We start from the raw sequence: 19,161 nt of genomic DNA on the forward strand, positions 1-19,161 counted from the left end.
TAGGACAGATACCTGTTCATGGATATTTTTGGTACTTGAGTATAATGGATCCTGGATAATAAATGCATGCATCTCCCAGCCTTCCCCTACCACTCTGCCCCCTCCCCACACACACACTTATGCCTTTTTTTAAACCATGTAGGTACTGTGCATTGTAAAGGGGTATGGTAAACCCCCATGCTTCAGGATAGAAGCTGAACACTAGCTGGGGCCTAGGAAAGAAAGATATGTAGACGTGGGATGTTTCTAGTGAGGGTAATGAAGGGTGTTTTGTGGTTATCAGTGTATCTTGAAACAATTGCTGTGGTGGTATAAGGCCATTGCTTATATATACTACCTTGCTCCCATCCTAGAAATGTGTATTAGACTCAGCCACAAAAAGCACCATGAGCAGCAGTACAGCATGGCCACAGACACCCTAGGAAGGGGCACTGTTTTGAAGCTGCACTGATCCAGGTATTAAAGATAATCTTTCTGTCCCACTAGTAGACTGTTCCTGTCCTTGCCAGTGCTGTGACAGTCTAAGGGCGTGTCTACACGTGCATTAACACACTTCAGTTAATGCACATTAAATCTAGTACCTCCATTGTGAGCTACTGCGAAAATGCACATTAGCCTGTCTTACTGCTTATTAACTAAAGAGCATGGTTGTTAAGTGACGCTTAATGTGCATTAGCCTGTTTTAAATGTACCTCAACTAAATAGCATCTTATTTTTTAACTTTTTTAAATGCACATTAAAGCGCATGCGTAGATGCACCCAAAAAGATTAGATAGTAGTTGTACCTGCCCTTCTGCCCATGAAGGCACCAAAAAAGTCACATGTATTTTAGTGAAAGCCAGTGAATACTATACAGTGCTGGTTGGGTGTTGGACTATTTGAGCTCCTGAGGTCCCGAATTTGATATGATTCTAAGTTGTATCATACAATTAGGCCCTCATTAAATTGGATGTTGTATGTCCTCTGTAAGAGAAGCCCTGCCCCAAAGATCTCACAAATGCGATAAGCAAAAGGGAGAATGGAAGTATTGTCCCCATGCTGCAGATGAACTGAGGTCCAGGGAGGGAGGGACTGACTTGCCCAAGATCACCGAAGACGTTTGTGGTCAGACCGAGTGAACCCAGCACTTCTGACTCCTGTTGCATTGCCCTAACCTTGAGCTCATCCTTCTCTCTAGGCATTTCCAAAGCAAGGCACAAGGATGCAACATGGGGAGACAAAAACCGAGTCTGACACTGCTCCAGTCACAATAGGTCATCTCCATTCCATTAAAAAAACCCCTACAGTAGGATGAATCATGGTACGGTACAGAACCCTTTGGCCCATATTTGACTTGATGGCCACAGCACATCCTAATTCACACTGTATTCGTGCAAAGATCTGCAGGCAGCAAACCAAGAGCCATAAAAACTGATGCCAAGAATCATGGGAAGAAGGGTATTCGTAAAGTAAACAAAATTGAGCTAATCCCAGCAGGAATTATGCTCTTCTAGCACTTGTTTGCTGTCACTAAGGCTCCATGCAGATATTTAAGATACGAATAGAGAGATCAAAGCCAGGTCCCTTTATTCCTGCGAGACAGCTGATGACAGACGCTTTCTCCCCATGCTCGTTAATGGCAACACAATCAAAAGCCATCAGTCAACACGTCTCATCGGTGCTAATAAAAAGCACCATTGCCTGACACACAATCATCATTCAAAGATCCCTTAATAGCCTGGAAGTTTCCGCTAATATAAATGCAGGCCTCTATTAATGCAAATCATCGCTCTTATAAATGAGGGAAGGAAACAGTAATGGAGCCATATTATCTTGGTCAGCCACACAGTGGCAGCTGGTGAATGAGGCAATAGCAATAGCAAGTTTCCACTACCATTTCTTTACACCATTAGTTCACGTTAAAGACCATTAAAGCAACAGTGAAGCCTCTCAGTCATTTACATGCAATTATAACAAGCTGACTTGTATCCTAAGCACCCAGACATGGCACTGCAGTATGAAAATGCCTCACCGTCCCAAGCACATTTGTCCTTACAAGTCGCTTCTGAGGGACGGGAGGGCTCTGGCACACCATGATACAGCTGGGGACCTGGGGCAAAGGGCTACTTCTCCACAACATCCCTGAGAGCTCCCATTCCCAGCACACCTCAGCCACCTGCTCTCAGTCGTGCACCTTCTCCAGGATTTGACACCTTCATACCACCATGAAGTATCTTCTTCACCCAGGATTCAGAGACCTGAACTATCTGCTGCCCAAGCCCAACAGCTAAGTAAGGGGCCACCATGAAGAAGGTGGTGGCCTTTAATATTCAACAGTTAAGAGTACTCACTCAGGATGTTGAAGGCCGGGGTAAATCATCCTCTTCAGCCTGAGATAACTGAAATGCATCTCTCCCATTTTCTTTACCTACCAGGCTCTTCTGAAGGGGGTCCTTTTCACATCTGCCTGTGAAAGCTGTTCTGCTCCATATGATTTGTAGGCTTGTAGGGCCAGAGGGTGAACATGTCTCCCTAGCCTTGTTCTGGGGGCACTCCCCTCCAAAGGAAAGACTTTGTTCCAGAAGGCCAGTTTGTGTTTCATAAGTACTTTCCATTTGACTTTTCCCAAGCTTTCCCCCAAGAGCATAATCCAGATCGGCTTCCCTCTCTTTGGAGCCACACATGCTTGCCAGAGTTTGCCCTTACGTCATCCTCCAAGTTGGGCCCAAAGGAGAACTTCCTACAGGTGAACATCAGAGGACATCCTATATATTCTCCTTCCAAGAGGCACTATAAATAACATTCAAGCATGCAGATGCTCACCCTACCTGAGCCATAAAAAACTGAGCCCCAAATAGTCTGAATGCGAAGGTGATGAACAGCATGCTACTGTTCCTCTCTCCCCTAGAGTCACAGGGTCTACTGCAGTGTCATGCGAGGATATCACTAGAGCCACATGAATGAGTTGTTCCACCCAAGCTAATATGCTCTTCTTCTTAGCAGCCCTAATTTAGGCCTGACTGAGTGCCATACTATCATAGCATATCTATAGGTACTGCTGTATACATAGACCTATCTTTAAATGCAATGTGCTCTGGTTCTTTCAGGGAACAAACTGTCACGAACTCTTCCTCAACTCCAGGGCTGAGATAAATGAATGCATTGGGGGAGCCAAATTGAATTCTGTATACAGCATGGGGTGGAAGTCAGGTTTAACTCCTGCATGAAGTTTTCTTTAAAAAAAAAGAACAAAAATCAATGTAGAATGGTACTGGCCCGGCTTTTTTTGCACTCACCACATGTAGGAGGCTCAATCAAGCCCATCTCTAGTCATGAATTGCTCTGGTACTTGATTATGCCACTGGTATAGTGAGGAGGGATCCTTTATAGCAGGGATGGGCAACTTTTTGCCTCTGCAAATCAAAGCTTGTGACCCAATCCCCTGCCATAGGCCACAAATCTCTGTCCTTTCCCTTCCCCCAGGAGAGCCCAAGCCACATGCACTTACCCTTGTCCCTTCTTGCAGATCCCTGGCCCTACAGCAGCAAAGGTTAGAGCAGGCATGAAAAAGCAGCATGGAGGGCTACGGAGGAGGTGTTGTGGAGGGGATGAGTTGCTCAGTGTTGCTACGTCGTGCCCAATTCCCCTATGCTACCCCAAGCTGGGTTACATTTTCCCAGACCAGATGCCACCTCTTTGTAGGCAGGCCTGGGAGCTGTAGGTTGCTGACCCTGCTACAACAAGAGTTATGTGGAGGGGGAGTCTTTTCCAACTCTCACCATAATTAAGCAAGCTTGTGTTCATCAGACTTTCTTGACATCCTTCCTTAGCCAATATACTCAGGGCTCTTTCAGAGAAACAAGTCCTGCCACTTCCACACACACAGGCCACTGCATTTTAAGATCCTCACATCTTCCAAGAGTTCCTGGACCGCAAGGCTTTTGGGAAACTCCAGTGGATGCTAAGTCTGATGTTAGAGAGTTTTCAAGTGGACATAGCAACCCCCATATCGCTGGTCCAGCCTTTCTTAAGGCCTTCCTGTTCAGGCAACAGTTTCTATTCGTGAGACAGTAACAGCTTGCCCCCATTCATTTGCTTTTGGTTTTCCTGGGTCTTCCTACAGGCTTTTTTCTGAACTAGCTCTCTCATTCCCACCAGCCGCTCTCCCCTGCAGAGTGAACCGGGACTCGCTAGCAATTAGGATCCATTCTCCCAACTCTCCCGTATCTGGGAGAGCCTGTGCAGAAGTTCAATGATCGAAAACTAGTTGAGGCTCGAGTCACTTCCCTATAGGAAAAAAAAAGGGGGATCCTTTTATCTATCGCAAAGTCTTTTAGGCTCACTCGCCCCATCATTTCTCAAATCTCAACAAGTCGAAAGTCTCTTGGCCCAGCCAGGACCCAGGTTTCCTCCAACTCAACACCTCTTTCCAGGTTTGGAGGGACGCTCCTGCGCCACTCTGGACCAGTTTTATAGCACCAGCAACACCCTCCACTGCTTTCTCCACTCCTCTTCCTACTAGAAGGTGCTGGGTCTAGCTTATATGGGCCCCATCCAGATTCCTCCCACACATCCACCTCTTGCCGTATCAGTGGTTAATTGAAGCCAGCAGCTTACATCTCCCCCATGTGACAGTTCACCGCCCTCTCATCTTGCTCAAGGAAACAACCTCTTTGTCTCCAGGTCAGCAGTTAGACTGATGTCCTAACTCGGTTTGACTGACTGTCACTAATGTCAGCTCTAGTTAACAGTACACCTTTGGCCAAGACAACATTGTCTAAAGCTTATGATGCTGGGATAGGCAGAATAGGACCTGTTCAGCGAGACGGGTTGTTGCAGAGAGATGTCTGCAGCTCTATAGCCTCAGGCTGCATTCCTGATGGATCTGAGGTTTTATTAGCAGTGTTTTGCATTTATTTATATGGCTTGCAAAGCCCCTTGGGACAAAGAGTGCTGTATGAATGTAATAGCGCCATGAATTATCAAAGGGCTACAAGGCACCAGCAGCGGATCCTGCAGTGGCTTAGCTGCTTGATTGCTATGCCATCCTACATATTTTTCAGGCCCCATATTCATGGTGAACCTGGGACATCTACTGAGCTCATTCCTAATCCCACATAAGAAGGAGGGATGAATAAACAGTGCAACTCTCCCATGTGTATCAAAGAGGAAAATTCTGCCATTTACCTTGAAGAATGTGTTAAATGAGGGAGCAGAAACAAATCTTCTCCAGTTCAAACGGATAAAGTAAAAGTATTCCCAACAGAAACATAGAGGAAGTCATCGACAATCCTGGCCACTACAGTCGTTGTACCAGTATCACTATTTTCATTGGGGATGATTACTCCCCTCCCCCCACCACCCCCATAAAATTAAACTGCTACAACCCTTTGCTGGGATATGGTTAAATGACCATAACTGCATAACTGCATGTTTTACTGATCGCAGTAATCAGAGGGGCACAATGTTTATGTTTAGACAAGGCCTTACTTGTACGTGCTTTTGGGAAGTCTGGATTTGACCCACGGAGTCACTGTCGCTGTTTGCTATACCATGATGGACCATCATGCACGCAACTCTTCGGCCATATCTGTAAGGATGAAGTTACACTCTACACTTAGCCATAAAACGTGAGGATCCGCGTGTTAAAGCTCATTAATTCATGCCAAGTGAATATCAGGGGACAGCATCAGGGGAGAGACGAACAACTATTCACCAAAGCGCATCAGGGGAAAACCAGGAGCAACAGTCATAAACTCCTAGAAGGTTTCAGACTGGATATAAGGAAAAACTTCATGGTGCATGTGACCAGACTCTGGAATAGACTCCCAGCGGGGGTGGTCTACCCTGGAGATCTTCAAAAGGAGACTGGACACCCACCTTGCTGGGGTTATTTGACCCCCGCAGTCTTTCTAACCCTAAACTTCCGTGAATCCATGAAAGTGCCCTCTGACCATTTCCGAGTCATGCCACGTCAGGTGAGAGTGAACTGTGAGCCGTGCTACCTAGCTCATGTTAGGGTAACTTCAGTCTGCTCCATGGAGATAAAAAGTAGCAATCTTCAGTCCTTCAGCATCCCAGGATACACTGCTCCCAGCCCCCCTTCTCCCCTACCCCATCAAGGGCTGAGATTGAGCCCAGGTGTCCTGGCTTCTAGCCACACCCCTGTTTGCCAGCCCTCTAGTGGCAAGTCAGAGCAGTGCAGGTAAGAAACGGTATTAACCGGTAACGTGCGACTGCTCACAGCACGTTCTAACTTCAACACCACTTCACTTTCCATGGATTTAATAGGGTCTAAGTGTAAGGTTTAACTTCACCCTAACACGATCTTCTGAGAAAGACACAAGCATGAAAGGTTTAAGGGATTTTTTAAAAATATATTAGCAAGGTTGTAGCTATGATTTTTGCTTTTACCTTCTGCAAGTTAGCCTACACCCCTGCGCACTGCTCATTTTCATTAGTACAGAAAATAAGCTTAGCCTACACCCCTGCAGTACTGCTTTATTTTCCTCCCTCCATGAGCGGGCTTGGGGAGGAAATGCTGAGGAATGGTTCAAGAGAAAGCTGATGCAGAACTCAGGATTTCTATTCCCATGTCTGCTGCTCCTTCCCCGAGCGACACGTGACATTCGCCCTCTCACCCTTACCCCAAACTGACTGATTGGCCAAGTAGCAATATTGACTGTTCTCGTCTTAATGAGATATTGTGATGCTTTATTAAATGCACAGAGGTTTGTCTCAACATTGCTCTACAAAGGCAAAGTATTCCCATGATCGAGTCCTTGGTTGGTTCTAGGAAGAAAATGCTGGAGGACTGTCCCGGGGAAGTGGGATGTGGAGGTTTCAATGAAGTCTGTCTCATTTACAGTCCCTTTTTCCCTTTTCTAACATGCTTACATGGCCCCAGGCCTCTTGTATCTGAATCCCTCACAATCTTGCAGGCAAGGTTCTTTGGGTACATCTGATATCTTCTATTAGACCAACTAAAATAGTTGGAAAAATTCTTCTTTGCAAGCTTTTGGGTACAAACACCCTTCATCTGCCGATGTCCATAGACCAACATGGCTACAATCTATTCCTCACGATCTTTCATGCTTTCCATCCTCTCATGACCCCCTATGAGGTAGAGATGTGCAATTTTACAGAGGAAAAGCTGAGGCACAGAAGCCAAGGCAGAGCAGGGACTACTTTACCCATGGCCTAGACTTGCACCCTAAACCCTTCCTCTAATTAAATGTTACATGCATCAAGAAAGCCCACTGCAGCAAATAAAAGACCTCTGCCTTCTGAGGAAAGGTTCATGGTGGGACTGGTAAATGGAGCCCAAAATGAAAGGCTGATGTTTCCTCAGAAGAGGGAAAGGCCAGACTGAAAGCTCTGGGGACTGAAGAGCCTGTTCTGTGCCTACACAAAGAAGGAGACAGGCAGTGGCCTTGGAGGGATCTTCAATCGAATACCTCCACCCTAACTTGGAAAGGACCATTTCCAGAAGAGAGATGGTGGGTCTCCTCCACAGCCCTCCCTGACCCTTTTTACTAGGATCAGGGAGCAATGAGGCTAGGAACAGACATTGAATTTCTCCCTAGACAAGTTGTGCGTGTGTTTGTCTTAGAACAGAAATATCCCAGGACTGGCAAGTACACACATTGCCCTTCTTATCAGGAGTTGAGTGGCTGAATACACTGCAGCTTTCGTCTAATAAAAGATATCAGATTTACCCAGAGAACCTTGTCTGCAGCTTTTCTGCCACTGATTAAACAACACAATCCAGATATAATCAACCAGACATACTTTACGATATCCAAAGATAAACCGTTAGCATTTCTTATTCTGTGAAACCTTTTAGGATTAATCCTGGGACAGTGGGCATGGATGTCCGAACAACTGCACCAGGATAAACTGGGACAAATGCAGTTTGTAGCCAGAATGCCAGCTACTTGGAAGGAGCATTTTGTGACATCCCTCCACAAGCTTTCAAGCCTGGAAAGAAGTCCCTGTGTTACATGGATTGATTAAAAGCTGAAATCATTATCTCTCTTGTGAAGCATTTCTGTGCTTCCCTACAAGAATCAATACCCCTTGGCAATGGACAAATGACGTGGTACTTTCTCAACATGGTACTTTCCAGCTGCAGGGACTCTCAAGCAGTGAAGTCAGCCTTCAGCAGACAAGCACTGAATTTATACACAGAATCTAAAACAATGGCATGGCTCTACACAGTTTGGGTTACTGTGAAGAGGCTGTCAGTTTTGTTCAATATCTTCATCAATGATTTGGAAGATGGGATGGAGTGCACCCTCAGCAAGTTTGCAGATGACACCAAGCTGGGAGTAGATACGCTGGAGGATAGGGCTAGGATTCAAAGTGACCTAGACAAATTGGAGGATTGAGCCAAAAGAAATCTCATGAGGTTCAATAAGGACAAGTGCAAAGTCCTGCTCTTAGGACAGAACAATCCCATGCACCGGTGCAGACTTGGGACCAACTGGCTAAGCAGCTGCTCTGCAGAAAAGGACCTGGGGGTTTAGAGTGGACAATAAACTGAATATGAGCCAACAGCATGCCCTTGTTGCCAAGAAGGCTAACGGCATCCTGGGCTCCATTAGTAGGAGCATTGTTAGCACACTGAGAGAAGTAATTATTCCCCTCTATTCAGCACTGGTGAGGCTGCATCTGGAGTGGCCCCCCACTATAGAAAGGACATGGACCAATTGGAAAGAGGGCAATAAAAATGGTTAGGGACACATGACTTATGAGACGAGGCTTGGAGCACTGGAGAAGAGAAGACTTAAGGGGCAGACAGAAGTGCAGCTCTCCAGTCTAACTCATGGCACTTCACAGATAGCACCATGAGTTAGACAGATCCTCCCGAGCCAACAGATGTTAGCTGTTGAGTTGGGAGGGTGGGGAGGAAAAAGAGCCTCTTCCCCTAGCCCCGCCACCCCTCTCCCAGGTCTGGTGTTGTCTCAGGATGGGAAGGGGAGAAGGCAGAGAAAGGAGATCTATTCTGGGATTTCCCCAGCCTACAGTGGGGGAGCGTGGATTGGAGTCCTCCCAACTTGGGGGGGCTTGAGTCCACCTGCCCCTTCCTCCAACACAGCTGGGAAAACCCCAGAGTGGATCTCCCTCCCCTGTCTTCTCCCCTTCCCATCCTGAAACATCACTGGGGACAGGGCTGTGCTGCAGCAGCCCAGCCACCAGCACAGACACATGTGAATGAAGGTGCTCCACTTTGAAGCACTTTCATTTGAGCCCTCCTACAATGGAAGTTAATTTTTCACATGATTGGAGCGCTCTGCAGCTGAGCTTTTCTGTTACAGGGTGGCTTTAAAGCACTTTTAAGGGCCAGTTGCTCAACAAATTTAATTTGTCTGCACCATGAGAGGAGACTTAATAGCAACCTTCAACTCCCTGCAGGAGGGTTCCAAAGAGGATGGAGGTGGGCTGTTCTCAGTGGTGACAGATGACAGAACAAGGAGCAATGGGCTCAAGTTAAAACAGGGGAAGTTTAGGTTCGATGTCCAGGGAATTTGTCCAGAGAAGAGCCACGTGCATGATCAGAGGTCAGGGAAGCAGACCCTACGATGACAGGCTGAGAGCCCTGGGGCTCTTTAGCCTGGAAAAGCGCAGGCTCAGGGGTGATCTGATGGCCACCTACAAGTTTATCAGGGGTGACCACCAGTATCTGGGGGAACGTTTGTTCACCAGAGCGCCCCAAGGGATGACGAGGTCAAATGGTCACAAACTACTACAAGATCGTTTCAGGCTGGACATAAGGAAGAATTTCTTTACTGTCCGAGCCCCCAAGGTCTGGAACAGCCTGCCACCGGAGGTCGTTCAAGTGCCTTCATTGAACACCTTCAAGATGAAACTGGATGCTTATCTTGCTGGGATCCTATGACCCCAGCTGACTTCCTGCGATGGGCGGGGGGCTGGACTCGATGATCTTCCGAGGTCCCTTCCAGCCCTAATGTCTATGAAATCTATGAAATCTATGATGTTAGGAAAAACTCTCTCATGAGGAGGGCAGCGAAGCACTGGCACAGGTTACCCAGAGAGGAGGTGGAAGGTCTATCCTTGGCAGTGTTTAAGACCTGGCTCAACAAAGCCCTGGCTGGCATGATCTATTTGGGCCTGGTGCTGCTTTGAGCAGGGAGTTGGACTAGATGTGACTTCCTGAGGTCCCTTCCAACCCTCATTTTCTATGATTCTATGAACAGTCCATGTTCTGCTGATATTGGCTCTAATCCTGTTAACTTTAACTGTGATGCACCCGCTGAAGATTTGAGGTTCATATAATGCACACGTGATTTCTGACACCAATACACACAGAACATCTCTCTGCCACTCCAGTGTAAATCCAGACTCCCTTTGCTACCAAAGCTACTCCAGACTTTCAGCTGAAAAAATGACAGGAAACTCTATCCCCCCTGTGAATGGTGCCATTCACTTTTAAGCCTAATTCCCCATAGTGGTTAGTAGGGGACAATGCTGAAAAGCTGATGAAGGGACATAGATAGCTCTTGATCTCTACAGTGCAAGGACAGTGTCTTATAATGAAGCAAAATGGTAGACAGAGGCCTAGAAGGAGCAGCAATACGTCTAGGCAGCTGCAAAAAAAAAAAAGTGCATTTTCAGATACTATTTGAGAACAAGTGAGGAGTGATGATTCAGGATGTGCCAAAAAGGAGGGAGATCTACAGTGGAAAAGGCTTGCACACCAGCACTGAGAAAACCATGGGGAGATTAAAGGGAAAAGACAGGTGCCAATATAGCCAAAAAAGGAGGAACGACAGCCCTGATACATACTTATGTAGATGCAAGCTGCCTACTCAGCGCCCTGTAAGCACATGCACAGATCCATTTAAGCAGAAATGATGCTGTCAGGCTCTCTCTCAGATAGACACACACGCTTTGCTCTAAGCATTAATTAGCCCCCACAAAAAATGATTAGAGAGATTTTCCACTCGAGTGCATTGCTGGTTCTGCTACTGTACAATTACAGCTCAATTCTAACTGAAAACCTGACCGCAAAGGAAACAGCGATGATCTTCAGCACACATGGCCCTTGCACTATCAGATGAAAGCTGCGGCTTCCACATTTCAGCCTTTAATACAATGCTTTGAACTGAGTCAGTTGACTGTGGTTCTGCATCCTGCATCTATTCTGCTTCCTCGAATGCCTTAGCTTTGTTTTCTCACCAGACCTTGAAAGAAGTAAGTGGGCATCCTCTCTTGAAAAGGCTTTGATAAGACTTAAAAAAACCCCATGTTAACCACAAAGGTGGCTTGCTGTGAATGTAAGACACAACCTAAATTAGCAAAGTGAGTTTGTCTAAGATCCTGGGTTAATTTTTAGCTGTGGTTTTTTATTCTAATTTGTTAGGTAACCTGCTTCTCATCATTTTATGCTGGGGCCTCAGGCAAGCCCAAGAAAACTGTTTTCTTTTCATTAATTTCAGTGGGAAGCGGACTAGCTCCTTTGTGCTTGAAGAAGGGATCATTGGGAAGGAAGTCTTCTGTATAGCCCACAGAACCAGCAGCATCATGGGACTGCAAGGATCTTCACTTTGCCCCACCAGTGTGACTTGCTCCTGAAGGACGATGTTTAAAGGATGAAGGACTAGTTCGGTTTGGAGCCTCTGTGCTGTCACAGCGGTCCCCGATCAATTAGGGTCAGCCCCCTTCATAAGCTTTCATTCACTTATCCATATGACTAAAGAGAGTTAGGGAAGAGCTGCTACCACCATGCCTATCTACAGGGGCTTTGAGGCACAGAGCAGCTGAGAGCTTGTCTAAACCAGTGCTTCTCAACCGGTGGGTTGTGACCCAAAAGAGGGTTGCAGGAATATTTCAAAGGGTCAGGAGGAAGTCCCAGAAAAACGTGCAAAAGCTTGGGTTCCCCCTTGCAAGCTGGCATCGTTCCAGCCGAGCAGAAGCAGCAGGTGCACGTGCATCTGCGTGTGAAGATGCACACGGCCAGCACACAGCGAGGCTGGGTCACAGGTGGGGGGAAGCAGAGGGAGAAGGTGCCTGGCCCTTCAGCCAGGGAAGGAGGCAGCGGCAGTCCTCCACAGCAGGGAGCTGCATGCGTGGGCCAGCGGCATGGGACTGGTGCCCATACACAAAGGGGCCCACACTCACCCTTCACGCTCCTGCCCAAGCAGGATGGGGGCAGCTGTGAGGGCAGGGGGCTGTGGATTGGGAGTGAGGGGCACCAGTATGGCCCAGAGGCAGGGGGCTGTGGCTTGGGAGTGAGGGGTGCCAGCAGGGTCTGAAGGGGTAGGGGACTGTGGATTGGGCACCGGCAAGGCCAGGGTGGTGTGGGTCGGGACAAGCCATCGATCTTGGCAAATGGTTCCCGGTACAAAAAAAGATTGAGAACCACTGGCCTGGACCACAACAGCATCCCACTGTCACCAGTAGCCTCCAAGCACACCTCACCCCTTCACCCCACACCCACAGGGGCATCAGTGAGGTCCCTCTGCATTTATGCCCACAGCCTGCTCATGCATCGCCAAAACTGAGGTCTCAAGAACTGACCTCTGCAGGGGGGGTGCATACCCCCAAACTGCCTCTCTGACATACTCCCAGGTTTGAAGCATGTTGGCAGAGGTTCCCTGGAAGTGTGGCATACCAGGTGACAATCTGGGTGAGGCAGCAGGAACTTCCCAGTATCACAGGACAGCAACAATAATTGCAACATCTAATATTTAATTTGAGGAATTGTAATTCATTTTTGGAATAACTCCACTGAGGATGCATAGGTTCAACCCAGCACAGAGTGCCGCCACTGCAGTGGAGACGAGGCCACGCAGGATGTCTGCGAGGACGGAGAGCTGACTTCCAGTCTCTCTCATGCCAGACTGGTGCGTGGATCACTCTGCCTGGGCCGGCCCACAAGGACTCTAGTTCATGCTCAGTTTTGCTAAGGGGTCTTTGTGGTATGGACACGTCTCCTCTAGACAATGAGCTGAGACCCACCAAATCCTTTTGAGCTGGGTACCCAGTTGGCCATCTTGGCAACACACTGGAGTCAAACATATGCTTAGTTGAGTCTGAACTTGGTACCCAATAGCTACAGGCTCTCCATTGTGCCAACCAATCACTCACCTATTCTGATTCACTCGTGTACTGTGAACAGGAGGCTGTTTCCGAGAGAGTCCCCCCTGTATGAGCATCTCTCTAGGTCAAGCCCCGCCAGGGATTGGGTGGGTAACAGCACAGCAGACAACAGTACATTTAAGCAACAGAACAGAAGGTATTTCCTAGGGATTAGTGACCCACTTAGAAATGAAACCACAGTCCCACTGGCCTCTAGCCCTCCTTTAATCCACAGGGAATGGTCTTTATGGAGGTAACCAGCACTATTCCCAGCTGAATAAACTCCCAAGCACATGGATATTTTTAAGGGTTACCAGGCTCGCTCAATGTAAATAGGCCGTTCCAAAGAAATGGATGCCCTGTAGATTTGCCAGGAACTTGGCTACCTTGGTGATGGGTGCAATAGAAGAACTTGATCCACTCTCATGGTTTTAGTTATATTGTAAATAAGGCCCAAATCTGCAGTTGAATTCACAGGGTGTGCCTTGTACCCTGACAAAATCTCAGGGCACATGGTTATAGTTACAGTCACCGAGATCACAGCCATAGCTACCAACAGCAAACCCCCAGAAACAATCTGTTTTATCCCCTTGGCCGATTCTAGCCTCTCCTGGCTCTTTATCCTCCCGCTACATTCACAATGCATTTGATTATAGAGGAATGAAGGACTTTGCTCCCGAGTGTTGTAATTCGATGCTATTTGCACAGCCGTGCCGAGGGCCATCTGTCTGTCCTCTGGTATTCTACGTTTCATTTCTGCTTTTGAAGTGCTGACATTTCTCACAATGCTCCAAATGCCAGCATCCGAAATCCAGGCTGCTTATCCAGCCTTTCAATCTTTGCTCCGCCGTGCATAAGCCGTAAGCTACAATCAGGCATTACTATGGGTTGGTGGCGGGGGGACTCGGTTTTCTGGATGCAGATTTGATATCCATGCAACTCCCCTGGATTTCAGCAGAGGCACTCTGGCTTTACATCGGCGTGAGAATCAGAATTAGGCACTGACCGTGCTCATGTTTCCTATGCAGAATCCTTCTGAGTCCTGCTGCTCCTGTAGTTCATCACCCGTCCAAAACAGAACCGGAGAGGCAGTCGGCCGTGTTAGTCTGAAGTAAGATGCTATAAATGGGCTGACTTCAGAAGAGCAGGAATAGAGAAAGGACTTCATTCCTTCTGGTTGAGCATCCTTGCTCTCTGCAAGCCCACTTGGAGCATCTGATGAAGTAGGCTGTTACCTATGAAAGCTCCTGCCTCCCTAGAGGACTTAGTGCCTACAAGATGCCACCCTGCCCTACCTTCTCTACAAAACACAATGACCAAAATCCCACTGGGGAGCATGGCTATGTGAATTGTGCATAGCAAATACATATATGCCTGGCAAGGCAAATAAAAGCATCGTAAAAGCCAAGCCAGCAGAAAAATCCGAGCCACAGCTGAGCATCTTCCAAAACCCCGAATGTGACAATAATCTGTATGTTTGACAACCAGAAGGTGAAATCGCGACAGAACTGCAGGAACAGATCGACTGCTAGTGCAAATCTTTGCTTTTCTACCAAAATCAATAAAACGGCATCAATTTGTGCTCACCGGTGACCTGGCCCATGAGCTGTTAATGCCCCGTGAGGCATGTTAAATAGCAGCGAGGCAGCTTCACAGGACTCAGCTCTTCTACTTGATTTGATTCATAGATTCATAGATTTTAGGGTCGGAAGGGACCTATCAGATCGTCGAGTCCGATCCCAAAGGTGCCACCTTGCCCTGGGGATAAGCAACCAGTTGCATAAAAGTGGATTTGCACTATACAGAGACCGCTTGGAGAAGCAGAGGTGGGCTGGGAGTCTCAGGCTGCCATAGACATAGGACTGAGCCGTATCGCCGGATTCCCACCCAGGCTCTAAGTCCAACTTTAAGGCATTGCTTCACTCTTGGTGCTAGTTGCCACATTTCTGGTAGTTTTTGGTCCCATGGTGCTGGAAGCACATCGGCCGGCCAGGCTTGGCCTGAGAATATTGGAGACAAAAGTAAAAAAGCAACAGCACGCATTTTTTCACATTCTCCCGCCAAAGTTTGACAAGAGGAAACATTTCAACCAGCTTTGTTAACTCATGAACAGTATTAGTGGCTGGAAGGATTGATTTTCTTGCTTTTTGCTTCCTCTCCCCAGTGCAGCTCTTTATACCCCTCAGCAGCAATGCTCTTGTTTGCATCCTACGTGGTTTCTTGTGGTCTGTCTTTCTGCACATCCTGTCCCAGATATTGATAGCGCTGCTATCTTTGCTGCGGTTTTCAATAGTGTTACTCTCCCAAACCTCCCCACTCTGTGAGGCAGAGAAGAAAGTGTCACTGCCTCCAGGTTAGAGATGACAAACCAACAGAAGAAGACACCGAATGATTTACCCAAAACAAAAAACCCTGTGGGAGAACAGAGGCAGGAACCTGGGCCGCCCAAGAGCCCTACACAAGCATCCTCCCCATTGAACTATCCTTCCTCTAAACTCACTGTCTTCTGCTCCTGAATCTACCAACAAATCACACCTAAAACATCTCAGAGAAAGCAGCTGTCTGTGCAGGCCGGGCAAAGGTGTGCCACCACGGAGGAGCGCCATGGGACACGCTTGACAGAGCCCGCGTGACACCACATCGTTTGCTGCATCACGCTGTCAGCAGGAAGAGAGAGACCCATGTGATAATCATCCCAATTGAGTCACTTGATTTCCTGTTCCTTTATCACCTACTGCAGGGCAAACGACTCCTCACCTGCTTTCCCTGGGTTTTAACCTAGAAACAAAAAGATTCAAGGAAGCAATAAGAGGACATGCATTACAGCATCCTCTGACCTTGCTTTTCTCGCTCACAGAGGTGCGCGAATTCCTTCCCAATATCAAACCCGACTTGCCAGGGCGAGCCCATACAGCCATTGCTAGCACAATCCATTTTTATCCTTTCTCTCTACAAGCCCGGGTAGGGGGCCAAGCCAAGCCACAGAAGAGATCTTCCTCTGCACCTGGACCCTGGGAAGGTTTATTCGCAGTTTCAGAACTGCCCTGACTCACGCTCCATCCTGGTCCACGGGCTTTTATAGCCTCCCTCCACCTGCATTATTGAAGGCCAGAAAACACATTAATCTCCATGCAGGAAGTCCAACCTGAACTGGAGGGATCATACTGCAGGTAACTGTACTGTATCATTGGAAATAGCCATTTTTTCTTCCCTCTCTATAATGTTACAATATAATGACCCAAGTCAGGCTTCATAGCTCCCCATCATACCCCAGTGTTTATCTTCACAGCATTCGGTCCACTCCTGAATCTCACTTCTCTCTGATATAATGAATTTCTTTAAAACATGGCACTGATTCATCCCTCTGACCTAAAACACCAGTCAGATGCACTTTAGCATGAGGCAGGAATGATAAAAGAATGGAAAATAATAGTGTTGTTCACTTAAGCTCTTAGTGACCAACATGTGCAGCATAGGTTAGACAAGATGGGAAACCACAGGACATCTTTCAGCTGGTTTTGCCAGAAAAAAAATAGGTGATGTGTCGAACATGGTCCATATATCCAGGTTGCAGCCGTATTGGACTAAAGGAAAAGGCAATCAGGACTTGTAGTAGAGATGATATCTTTTATTAAACCCTAGGAGAACTTTTACAATCTTTAATCTAATGCCTGATGAAGGGCGTTTGTGCCCAAAAGCTTGCAATTAAAGAATTTTTTTTGCAAAAATCGTGTTGGTCTAATAAAAGATTTCATCTCTGCTACAAGCCCTGATTGCCTTAAATATGGTCTATCACTTTTATGTCTTTACACTCATATCCAAGACTTGGTCAGACACAACTTAAATAACTTTCCCATGGACCTGGACGGCCATTGGATCAGGCCCCTGAAGGGCAGCTGTACACACAGATATGTGTGCATTATGGGGCCCTCTCCATATCATTGACACCAAAGATAAGAGTTGTCACATCCTTATGCAGAAAAAAATCTCTTTAGCTCCAGCTGCAGTTGCTTAAACTTTTCAACTTTGAAGGACAATGGTTTAAATGCCACCATCAACCAAGATGGTGATCATCACAGGTTCATATTTTCTGCCTGAATTCCTTTTCCTTTAATTTAAGAGATTAGACAAAGAACATGAACGAAAATAGGGAACTCCGTAAGAGCCAATTGATGGCCCAGAAGCCAAAAGAGGAGAGATCCGGCTAAAATCCCACCCCAATTCTGATATTTGTATTTAAAATAAATTAAATTAATCAATCCATGGGGGGAAAAAAATGAAAAGTAATCCATATGAATTCTACATTTTTAAGCATGGAAAATTGATAAGGGAAGCTAGATGTCAAGAAAAACTCCAGGACTGGCAATGCTAGGGACAAGAAAAAGTTGAAGTATGTCAGAAACAAAAGAAATCCTAACAATAGTAAGAGCCCATCAGTTGATGTGGATGGGAACGCTGTTAATGAGCCAGGAAAGTCTGTGATGTTCAATAAATGTGTCTGTTCTGTATTTGGAAAGGAGCAGGATGTTATGTTTGCATCACATGCGCACGATGAAGTACTTTCCAGTCCATTAGTAACTAAGGAGGATGTTAAACAACATCGACTAAAGATAAATATTTTTGCATTAGCAGGCCTGGACAACTTGTACCTACTAGTCCCCAGCAAGCTAGCTGAGAAGATCTCTGGCTAACTGATTTTCAGTTTTAATAAATCTTGGAATATCAGGAAATACCAGAAGACGAGAAGAAGCGTAGCACTGGGCCAGTATTCAAAAGGGTGAGCGAATCATCCAGGTGACTGTAGGTTGGTTAGCCTGAGAGCAACCCCAAGCAAAATACTGGAAAAAATGGCGCAGGATTCAATTAGCTGTTCAGTAAAGGATAAATGAATCCCAATCTATAGAGTATTTCAAACCAATCTGATTTCATTTGTTGAAATATCTGCTGTCATTTGCTGAAATACGCCCCCGTTGCCCTACAAGTTGGGATGACAATGATAAAACGGCATAAGAGAGTAAGACAGTAAGATGATATCTGACTGTGCACAGTATGACAAAGTGATTTTTAAAAATCAGGGCTGTACCATATCAACACACAACATACCAAATGAATCATGAGCTGACTGAGTGAGAGATCTCCATAATTTAGGAGGCAAAGGGGGACTGTGGTCCAAAGAGGTCTTCCTTATAGGGTGCTTCAGGAATCAGCAGGAGTCCCGACACTATGTGACATTTGCATTCGTGGTCTGGAAGGAAACATTAAATATTGCTTGTAAAATTGGTGGACAACAAAGACCCTGGCGGAGTGACAAATAATAAGGTGGATGGCTAAAGAGAGGTCTGGATTGCTTGGTGGAGCTGAGCCCATTTGAACACAGCACATTTGAGTCTAGCTAACTGCCCGGTTATACATCCAGGAGCAAGGAAAGTGGTCCCCAAACCAACAGAACTGAGGAATGGATAACAGCGACCCTGGGAAGGTTTTAGGGGTTGCAGTTGGCAGCTGCATACTCTGGCAAATGGGCTCAATGTGATCCTTGGGTGTGTACACAAGGATGTAGCCAGCTGGAGTAAGCGTGTGATTTTATTTCTGTGTACAGCACTTGTTGTACTTCATCCCCCGTTCCCTGAAGCCCCTCTTTGTGCCGTGGCTGCACCTCATCTGGCTTGTGACCCCTTTGGCTCCTGGACTCCTGGGATTGTTGAATCTTGGCCTATGACTCCTTCAAGTCTTGGACTAGATGCTGAACCCCAGCGCCACCCCTCTGGGTCAGGCCTGCTGTGACAAGTATAAAAAGAGCCGTCCTCTGGAAGCTGCAAGCAGACACGTTCAAATTAGAAATCGGGCAAACGTTTAAGTACAAGGATAATTAACTTATCATTGAAACAAGCCATCAAGGAAAGTGGTGGATTCTCCATTTCTTGCTGTCTTCAGGTCAAGACTGAATGCCTGTCCAGAGTATGTGGTTTAAGACCAATGCAACTTTCCAGCTTAATACAGGGTAACTGGGAGAAATTTAGTGGCCTCTCCTATACAGGAGCTCAAAGTAGATGACCAAATGGGCGCCTCTGCAAATAC

This window comes from Alligator mississippiensis, chromosome 5 (genome assembly GCF_030867095.1).
Source record: "Alligator mississippiensis isolate rAllMis1 chromosome 5, rAllMis1, whole genome shotgun sequence".
NCBI lineage: Eukaryota > Metazoa > Chordata > Crocodylia > Alligatoridae > Alligator > Alligator mississippiensis.